Genomic DNA, 10,218 nt, shown 5'->3' with positions numbered 1-10,218 from the left:
TGTGGGGGGTGGGGGTGGGAGGGAGGCAGGGAGAGCAGATCAGGGCTTAGCCCTTCAGGGAAAGGGAGCACTCATCCCAGTCTAGCTTCCTAGGAGCTGAATTCCCACGGACCCCCAGAACTCTGAAACCAGGGTGGTGCCCCTGAGCTGTCCCTCCCCACCCTACCCCCTCCACTAAGGATTCTGAAAAAGGTGTTCTCAGGGGCGGAGCCAGGGAGTCCCTCGCCCTCCTGGATGTCAGAGAGGACTAGCCCCCCTCCAAATAGGATAGGGGGTGCTGGCTGGAAGGTGGGGCTGGCCAGGCCACACGGGCCAGGGCCATCCTCAGAGGCAGAGCTGCCTTCCATCCCGGGGTGCCCCAGGGTTGGGGTTGGTAGCCGGCCAGTGACAGTGGGCCTGGCACGCTTAACCCCCGGGGGGGGGGGCGCCGCCCTGGCCCAACAGTCCAGGGATCAAGGCCGTGCCCTCGGGGAAATCCTCCTCTCGGTCCAGCGCGGACAGCTGCACAGCCAGGTGTGGCTGCGGAATTTGCTGTGTCGCCGGGCCGCGCAGCTGGAGCGGAAAAGCCTCGGCGTCAGCGCCCCCCAGCCTGCCACCTGCGCTCTTCGGTGGCATGAGTACTGAGCCACCCTTACCATTTGCTAAATGGGGACAGTGATGCTTTGCCTGGTCTATCTCGTAAACTACTATGAGCAGCCAAAGATGAGCATCTTTATTTTAGAGGTGACCATGTATTGTGTGCCTACTGTATGCCAGACACCAACAAAATAAGTTTCCCCACACTTATCCAGCAACAAAGTTTGCAGATGCCATTCTCATTTTTCAAGAGAGGAAATAGATGAGGAGACTTGCCCTAGGTAGTGCAGGTAGTAAGTACTGAGTCTGGACTTGAACCCATGTCTGTCTGACTGGGTTCTTAACCAATGTGCTACCTGCCTCTAAACCCTATCAACTGCAACTTGGTAAACTTTGCAAAGTGATGGGGCCATGGGAATCATCACTTCCGGAAGGCAGGTGAAGTCAGAGTGACACCCTCCAGCCCAGGAGGCAGTGTGGGGTAGTGGTTAAGCACTCCCTTCCCTGGGGCATACTGACCCTAGTTTGAATCCCAGCTCTGTGTTAGCCAAGGTCTAAGTTTCTTAGTTTCTCCGTGTCAGTGTTTCCACTTGTAGAAAAGAGTTAACCGTCCGTCCCTGTGGGGTGGTTGTGTGAAGCCCCTAACGCAGTGCCTGGCACTTAGTTAAGGCTCAATAAAACAGAGGATCTTCCTAGTACCTGGGCATTTTATTCCCAGTGTGGTGCTCCTTGTTTTTTTGTTCTTGTTTGTTTTAATACCATTTTTTTATTGTGAAATATAACAAGCATGCAAGAATTATAAAATATTATGAAATATAAAGGTGCTGACCAGTTAGCCCTGGTGGTTAGAGCATGGTGCTGATAACACCAAGGTCTGGGAATCCCTGTACTGGCCAGCTGCCAAAAAATAAAAAAAAAGAAAAGAATTATAGAATATAAATGCATAGTTTAATGAATATTTTTAAAGCAAACACCTAAGTGACTAACCCTAGGTAAAAAAAAACAAAACATTGCACAGCCAAAACCCCTCAATTCCAGCGTCCTCCCTCCACCCTACAGGTCACCACCATCCTGACACCGAGGTACTCATTTTTTTGCTTTTCTTTCTAGTATTACCAACGTTCTTTCAGGCAACAAAAGTTCCTTCCTCCCACACCTTGGCCCTGTGACTGCCTGAGATAGGAATGGCCAGAGGAGGGAGCAGGAGGGTCTTCAAGGCTGCTGGGGGTGTGTAAGGTCTCAGGCAACTCTCCTGCCACTCTCCCTGTGGCCTGCGTGGGAGCACAACAGGACCCTGCCCTTGGGCACGAGGCCTGCTAACCCTGTGCCCAAGTGGGCCCAGACGATGGGCAGCCTGGGGATGTGTACACTGGAGGCACAGGCAGTGGGGAAGCCTCTCCCAGTCAGGCAGCCTGGCCTCTGGCAGACACTGGCTTTGCTCAGCTGCATCACCCCAGGGAGTGGCTAGTCGTCCCCTCGGGCCAGAAAGAGAGGTGGCCAGAGGTTAACAATGGGAGAGGCATTGCAGAGGAGAGCTCAGAAGGAAGGAATTGGTGCTGGGGATGAATACTCCTGCTCACCAGCCAGTAGCTGTGGACAAAGAGGGCCACCCGCTGAGGGAATTACTGGGCTGCCAGCCCCCACCCCCTCAACCCAGAGTGAATTATTTCATGCACGGCAGCCAACGAAAGGGCACCTGCTGGTTGCTCTTCCTGGAATGATGCTTCGCACTGTTCCTCTGGCCAGTCCTGGCCAGCCCTTTAGAACTTTCCTTAGATAGAAATCATTTCTTCCAGGAGCTCTTCCCTGACCTTTCCCAGCCCTATGGGGGCCTCTCTGCAGTGGCCCCAAGCATCCTCTACTTAACCCATTGTCATTCTCCTGCAGCATCTTTCAGACTTCATGGACCAGAAACCCCCTTTCACAAAGATTTATAATCTTGGGAACTCCTGAAGAGCAAAAATAAATAAAATTTATGCTCACCATACTCTATTGTTTCTCTCCTGTTTATAAAGAAGAAATTTAAATTTAAAAATAATTTTCTTTAGGTCAATATGTTAGTAATGATTCTTGTATTTATTCAGCAGTAGGGGCTGGCCGGTTAGTTGAGTTGGTTAGGGCACAGCCTTGCAGCGCTAAAGTTACAGGTTTGTTTTCCCATATCAGCCAGCTGCCAAAAAAAAAGAGACAATAACAAAACATTTTCTTGAATGTTTAGTAGGTGCCAGACACAGATCTACACACTTGGGACTCATCAGTGAACAAAACAGGCAACGTTCCCTCCCCTCTGGAGCTGACTGACTGACATTCTAGGGGAGACAGAATATAAACAAACAAATACGTACATTTTAAAGTATTTCTTAAATAGAATCTTTGATGGATATTCCTAATCCATGAAGATCTCCTACTTTTTGCCATTTAACAAAGCAATATAGGCCAATTTACTTTAAAACGGATCAAAATCATTGTCAAATAAAGATCTTTTTTTAATGGAAACAAACCCTCATTTTTTCATGTTCTAACATAGCAGAATTTAATCCCCTGATGAATCACTGGTGTTAAAATGTAATGTGGCTATCAGGGCTGGCCTGTGGCTCACTTGGGAGAGTGTGGTGCTGACAATACCAAGGCCACGGGTTCAGATCCCTATATAGGGATGGCTGGTTAGCTCACTTGGGAGAGCGTGGTGCTGACAACACCAAGTCAGGGGTTAAGATCCCGTTACTGGTCATCTTTAAAAATAAAAAAAAAAATGTAATGTGGCTATGAAGAAGAAAAATTCTTTATGAGAAGACATCATAAACTTGTTTTCTTTCACTTTAATCTTTATTTATCTATATTCATGTATAACCTGGCCAATGCACAATTGTACCTTCAGATGATTTCCATGCAGACATTCCACAAATTCAGTAATTTTACATTTTTCAAAAAACCCACACTTTCATGTGCAGATGGGTGAATTAAAATTTTTTTTAAAAATCTCAAAATGCCATCAAAATAAAAAGACAAATAAAAGTGACTTTCAAAAAATTTTAAAAACACAGTATTTATTTGCCCAAAAGAAACTCAGATTTCAAGATAAATTCTATAATTTCCAAACTCTTGCAACAAAAGCGACATGTGTATGGAATTTGTGTATGAAATCACATTTAGCATTCAATAAGAAAGTGTTACTTTTTGAGGCAGACATATTTTTGGTTATAGTTCTCCATTTCTGTAGTAAACACGAAGTCGTATACTTCTGTAAAATCTCACTTTGAGAAACCTAAAATATAAAATTCTGAGCAAGGATCTAAATTATGATAATCTGTTTTTAAAAACTTAAACCTATGAGGTAGATTTTTAGAGATTTAATTAAAAGTGCTGCTGAGTGAGTATTTATTTTTGTTAAATTTTTCTCCTTATGAATATCTGTAAACTGACTCTCACTCACCAATATTTCAAACCAAAAAAAATTTAAAAGAAATTTTTTTATTGAAGTATAGTTGATTATACATATTTTGGGGGTACAACATTCGGTATCATCACCTGTGTACAATATGTGTGGATCAAATCAATATTATTAGCATGTTCATTATTACAACTCATAATTATTCTTCACACCCCGTACCTAATCTCTCCACATTCCCCTGTCCTTTGCTCCTCCCACCTCTAGTAACCATAGATTTGTTCTCCCCTTCTGAAAGATCAGCGTATTGTTGTGGTTTTTCCCTTCCTTCCTCCCTCCCTCCCTCTCTCTTATGAGTGAGAACATGTGGTATTTCTCTTTCTGTGTCTGGCTTATTTCACTTAACATGATTTTCTCCAAGCTCATCCATGTTGCTGCTAATGGCAGAATTTCATTCTTTTTTATGGCTGTGTAGTATTCCTCTGTGTGTGTGTGTGTGTGTGTGTGTGTGTCTGTGTGTCTGTGTGTGTCTGTGTACGGAACTTTAGGTTGGTTTCATATCTTGGCTATTGTAAACAGAGCTGCAATAAACACGGGACTGCAGGTATCCCTTCGACATGATGATTTCCATTCCTTTGGGTATATATTCAGAAGTGGGATTGCTGGATCATATGGTAGTTCTATCTGTAGTTGTTTCAGAAACCTCTGTACTGTGTTCCATAGTGGCTGCACTAGTTGACAGTCCCTCCAACAGTGTAGGAGGGTTCCCCTTTCTCCACATCCTCTCCAGCATTTGTTATTCTTGGTTCAAACCAAAATTTTTACTTCCATGTTACATATGGTGATATTCTATCATTCCTACTTCAATTATTTATTTATTTATTCGTTTATTCATTAATTTTTTTTTTTTTTTTGGCAGCTGGATCCAAATCTGTGACCTTGGTCTTATAAAGCTGTGCTCTAACCAATTGAGCTAGTTGCTAGCTGGCCGGCCTCCGACTTCCATTATTAGTTGAGATATTTCTCTAATAAGAAATTCATCTATTCTTTGGTTATTCTGTGATTCAGTTCACATAGGAAAGGCAGGGAAAATGCTTGATTCTTCTCCTTTATTTACTAGTTCCCAAAATAATGAGTTGGGTCCTCCAAAAGTGACTATTAGTTTTTTAAGCACCATTATGAACCCATGGATTTAAATATATTTTTGTGTTTCCATTCATTGCAGTTATTACTCTTTTTTTTTTTTGTCCTTTTTGAGACCGGCCGCACCACGTTCAGCCACTGAGCGCTGTGAGCGCACCGGTCATCCTATATAGGATCTGAACCTGCGGTGGGAGCGCTGCACTCTCCCGAGTGTGCCATGGGCTCAGCCCATTACTCTTTTAAAATTAAATATTTTTTTCTTTTTCAAAGCATCTCACCAATGAAACATTGTAGTTATTATTTATGCTCAAATTGTCCCATCTTGGCCTATGGGAGGATTTTTTATTGACTCCTGCCCTGTCTTGACTTTAGTGGTCTTTGAGAGGTTATGGTAACTGTTAAGAGAAAAACTGAGACAAAATAAATTTAACAGAGTTTATTTGAGCACAGAAGAGTTCATGAATTGGGCAACACTAAAAATCAAAAGAGGTTCATAGAGCTCTGTTCTACTAGCAGTGGGAGCAGCCAGCTTTCATAGGCTGAATGCAGAAGCAAAGTAATTACCTCATTGGCTATGGCTAGGCATTTGCCTTGTTTGCATATGGTGTGATGGGAGGTCCTTAGTTATACAACTGTATTAGTCTGTTCCTATTGCTTATAACAAAATACTTGGAACTGGGTAATTTATGAAGAAAATGAAATTTATTTGCTTACGGTTTCTGAGGCTGGGAAGTCCAAAGTCCATCTGGTGGTGGTGACAGTGACCCAGGGGTCTCACATAGCAAGGTGGTGGAAGCAGAGAGCAGAGAGAGAAAGAGAGAGACAGACCCCCCTCTTCTTTTAAAGCCCTCAGAACCACACCCCTGACCACCATTTTTAATCCATTCACTACTGCATGTTCCTACAGTTCAATCACCTCTATAAGGCTCCACCTTTCAATTACCATAATAAGATTTCCCACCCTCTTAACAGTCACAATGGGGCTAAGTTTCTAATACATAAAACTTGGGGGACACAATTCAAGCTTCAATGAGTTTTGGGGGGACGTAATTCAATCCACTAGAACAACCAATCGGCTGATTGACTGTGATTGACTGGGATGGTTTTATTTTATTTTGTTTTATGTGAGTTACAAGAAACACCTACAAGTTAAGTTTTGGTTTGCTTATGTAAGGGCTCTGGGTACAGAGAACCTCAGGATAATAGCCTCCTTCTTATTTGCTTTAACACTTTCTTGCTTTCTGCTTTGACAAGGTGATCGGGCCTCCTCTTGTACATTCTGCCTCAAACCTGGGAAACTGTATTTTCAAAGGGCAATAAATCTGCACCTATCTAAAACGTTAGAAACTCCAACATCTAACACAATGCTTGGTGCACAGTAAGTATTGTCAATAATCAATGTTAGTTGATCGAGTAAGTTAATGATTATCGCCTTCAGTAGATTTTAAGTTCCTTGAGGTCAGAGACAACATACTTCTTAAAAAAATTTTTTTATTGTAAATTCACAAATTATAGTTGTATATATTTGTGCGGTACAAAGCGATGTTATGATTTATGAATACAATGTGGAATAATTGAATCAATCTAATTAACATATTCATCACCTCAAATATGTATCATTTTTTGTGGTGAGAACATTTGAATTTGTCTTAGTGATTTTGAAATGTACAAAATACTCTATTATTTGCTATGTTCACTACATTGTGTAAATGATCTCAAAAACAAAACACAATAAAAAACGAACAAAAACTTTACTTCTTCTAACCAAGGCTTTGAACTCTTTTACTGTCATCTCCCCATTCCCTCCACCCCCAGCCTCTGGTAACTACCATTCTGCTCTCTGCTTCTATGAGTTTGATTGTTTTACATTCCACATATAGGTGAGAACATATAGTATTTGCCTTTTTGTGCCTGACTTATTTCACTTAGCACAATGTTCTCCAATTCCATCCATGTTGTCATAAATGACAGAATTTCTTTTTCTTTCTTTCTTTTTTTTTTTAAAGATGACCGGTAACAGGATCTTAACGCTTAACTTGGTGTTTCAGCACCACACTCTTCCAAGTGAGCTAACTGGCCATCCCTATATAGGGATCTGAACCCTTGGCCTTGGTGTTATCAGCATCACACTCTCCTAAGTGAGCCACAGGCTGACCCTGAATTTCTTTCTTTGTAAAGGCTGAACAGTATTCCATTGTGTAAATATACCACATTTTCTTTATCCATTCATCTGTTGATGGACACTTAGGTTGATTCCATAACATGGCTATTGTGGGAGTGCAGTTGAAATACTGATTTCAAATCTTTTAGGTAAATACCTAGAAGTGGGATTGCTGGATCATATGGTAATTCTATTTTTAGTTTTTTGATGAATCTCCCTACAGTTTTCCACAATGGCTGTACTAATTTACATTCCCACCAGCAGTGTACAAGAGTTATACAAGATAACACATCTTTTGTCTTTTTGATAATAGCCATTCTGACACATGTGTGGTGATATCTCATTATGGTTTTAATTTGCTTTTCCCTAATGATTAGTGATGTCGAGTACTTTTTTTATATATCTGTTGTCTATTTGTAGTCTTCATTTCAGAAATGTACAGTCAGTTTTCTTGCTTATTTTTAAATCAGATTATTATTTTTTCTTTCTAGAGAGTTGTTTGAATTCCTTATATATTTTGAATATTAACCCCTTATCAGATGTATGGCTTGCAAATATTTTCTCCTAATACGTAGGCTATCTCTTCACTCTGTTATTTTTTTCCTTTGCTGTGCAGAAGCTTTTTATTTTGATGTAATCTTGTCTGTCTTTTTGCTTTTGTTTTGGGGTGATATCTAAAAAATCTTGGCCCAGACCAATGTCACGTAGCTTTTCCTCTATGTTTACTTGTAGTTGTTTTTCAGTTTTGGGAGTTGTTTAAGTTTCTAATCCATTTTGAGTTGATTTTTTTATATGGTGTGAGATAAGGTTCTAATTTCATTCTTCTCCATATAGATATCTAGTTTTCCCAACGTTATGTATTGAAGAGGTCACCCTTTTTCCATTATGTGTTCTTGACACCTTTGTTGAAAATCACTTGACTGTACATGTGTGAGTTTATTTCTGGGCTCTCTATTCTGTTCTATTGGTCTATGTGTCTATTTTTATGCCAGTACCAGGCCATTTTAATCACTATCATTTTGTAGTATAGTTTGAAATCAGGTAGTGTGAAATCTTCAGCTTTATTCTTTCTGCTCATGATTGTTTTGGCTATCTGGGGTTTTTTGTGGTTTCACAGGAATTTTAGGATTGTTTTCTATTTCTATGAAAAATGACATTGGAATTTTGAAAGAGATTGCATCAAATCTATAGGTCGCTTTGGGTAGTATGAATACTTTAACAATATTAATTCTTTCAATATATGACCATGGAATATCTTTCTATTTATTTATGCAGATACCGTATACTCCTACCAAGTATTGGTAGAACAGACAAATGAAGAATAAAAACCAACAATTAGGTGGTACCACTGAAGAAGTCTCGGACAGGGCAGAACTCTGGTATTTGTGGTTTTCTTTCACCCTCTGGTGGCAAAGGGCAGGAACGTCAGTCTCCAATGCCTTAAAACCTCCTAATACAGTGTTTTTTAAAGTCACTACCTATTAGTGAGTTGTAAAATCAATTCAATGGGTCATGACCAGCATTTTAAAAAATTGAATTGAATTTGTAATTGAATAGGAAACATCAGAATGCCTCGCAGGTGACAGAGGCAAATTCTGTCATGCACTGTTATGAAGCTGTATCTGTATCTATATACTTATTAGCATGTATTCACTTATGTGCCACAATATATTTTTTATGTGTGTTCTAAACACAACCAGTGGTTTGTTGACAAATGTTTAAAAACCAGCTCTCCAGGGGAACATGTATAAGTATGTACCTACATAAGTTTATTAAAAGTTTCTCTTAATATAAAGAATGTGTAGGACATAATTTTCAAGTAATACAGTGTACAAACACTCTTGATTGTAAATATAGCGAACTGACTCTAATGGAATGCTTGGTTTCGGCTCAGCCATATTTTGACAAATGGAGTTGCATCCCAAAGTAGACAATTAACAAAATCAAATAAGCCCTGATTTGTAGCACTTGTTAATTCCTGAGTAAATACTCCCACCATGGCTGATTTCAAGCTGCCAGTGTGACATCTCTAAGTACAGAGTTAGAAAATGTACACAGGAGCACACCATACAGGTACAATAGATGTAAGTAACCCCAAGAACATAGATAATAGTAAAACATAGTAAAATAATTAGAAAGTGATGAATTCTGACTATTTATTTTGAGTTTAATTGTTAGTTTATATAATGCAATTCTTTGTATGATTGTGTTTAACAAATGACTTGCAAAAGTTCGAAAAAATCAGCTCTCACAGGCAAGTATGAGTTGGCCCCACAACATAAATATGTATTTTCTAACATAGGATGAAGTTTAAAAATATATATGAAAACTGCTCTTGATACCTGCAACAATTTTTCCCGTTTGGGTTTAACCTAGTCTTTAAAAATCTCCAGTAATAAAGATACATGGTTTCAAATGAAACAACCCATTTCCTTTCTACAGAAATATAAATCCTGAAACTTTCAGAAGGTACTTTTTTGATCACCCCTCTGGGTGATATCTAGAGTTTCTATTCACCTAGCATTCTTTCCCTTTTTCTTGGGTTGGGGGATCAGCATCTGGATTTTCCACTGGAATGACCCAGCTAGTAAGGAATGGGGCTGGCACCCAAACCCAGCCACCCTGCTCTTAATCCCTGTGCCGTTTGCTACGGAAAGTAACACGACTAGAGCACCTGCCAACCTTAAGAGATAGAGGTGGTTTTAGATACTATGAGCTGCTGGCACAAACAACACCTTTCTGCCTGTGCAGTTTTTATTCCCAATTATGAAAAGCCAAATTGGTATCATTATCAGTATATTTTCTTTTTTAAAACTAGTTTTTTGATGGCCCAGAGACATCTTGGTACATCAGAACTCTCTGTTCAGATAAAGGCCATTTAGCGATATAAAGATCATCTGAAGAATTATTGCTTTTGGCTGGCTGGTTAGCACAATTGGTACAGTGTAGT

Source organism: Galeopterus variegatus, unplaced genomic scaffold, assembly GCF_000696425.1.
Source record: "Galeopterus variegatus unplaced genomic scaffold, G_variegatus-3.0.2 Scaffold2157, whole genome shotgun sequence".
NCBI lineage: Eukaryota > Metazoa > Chordata > Mammalia > Dermoptera > Cynocephalidae > Galeopterus > Galeopterus variegatus.
Note: the sequence above shows the minus strand (reverse complement) of the source record.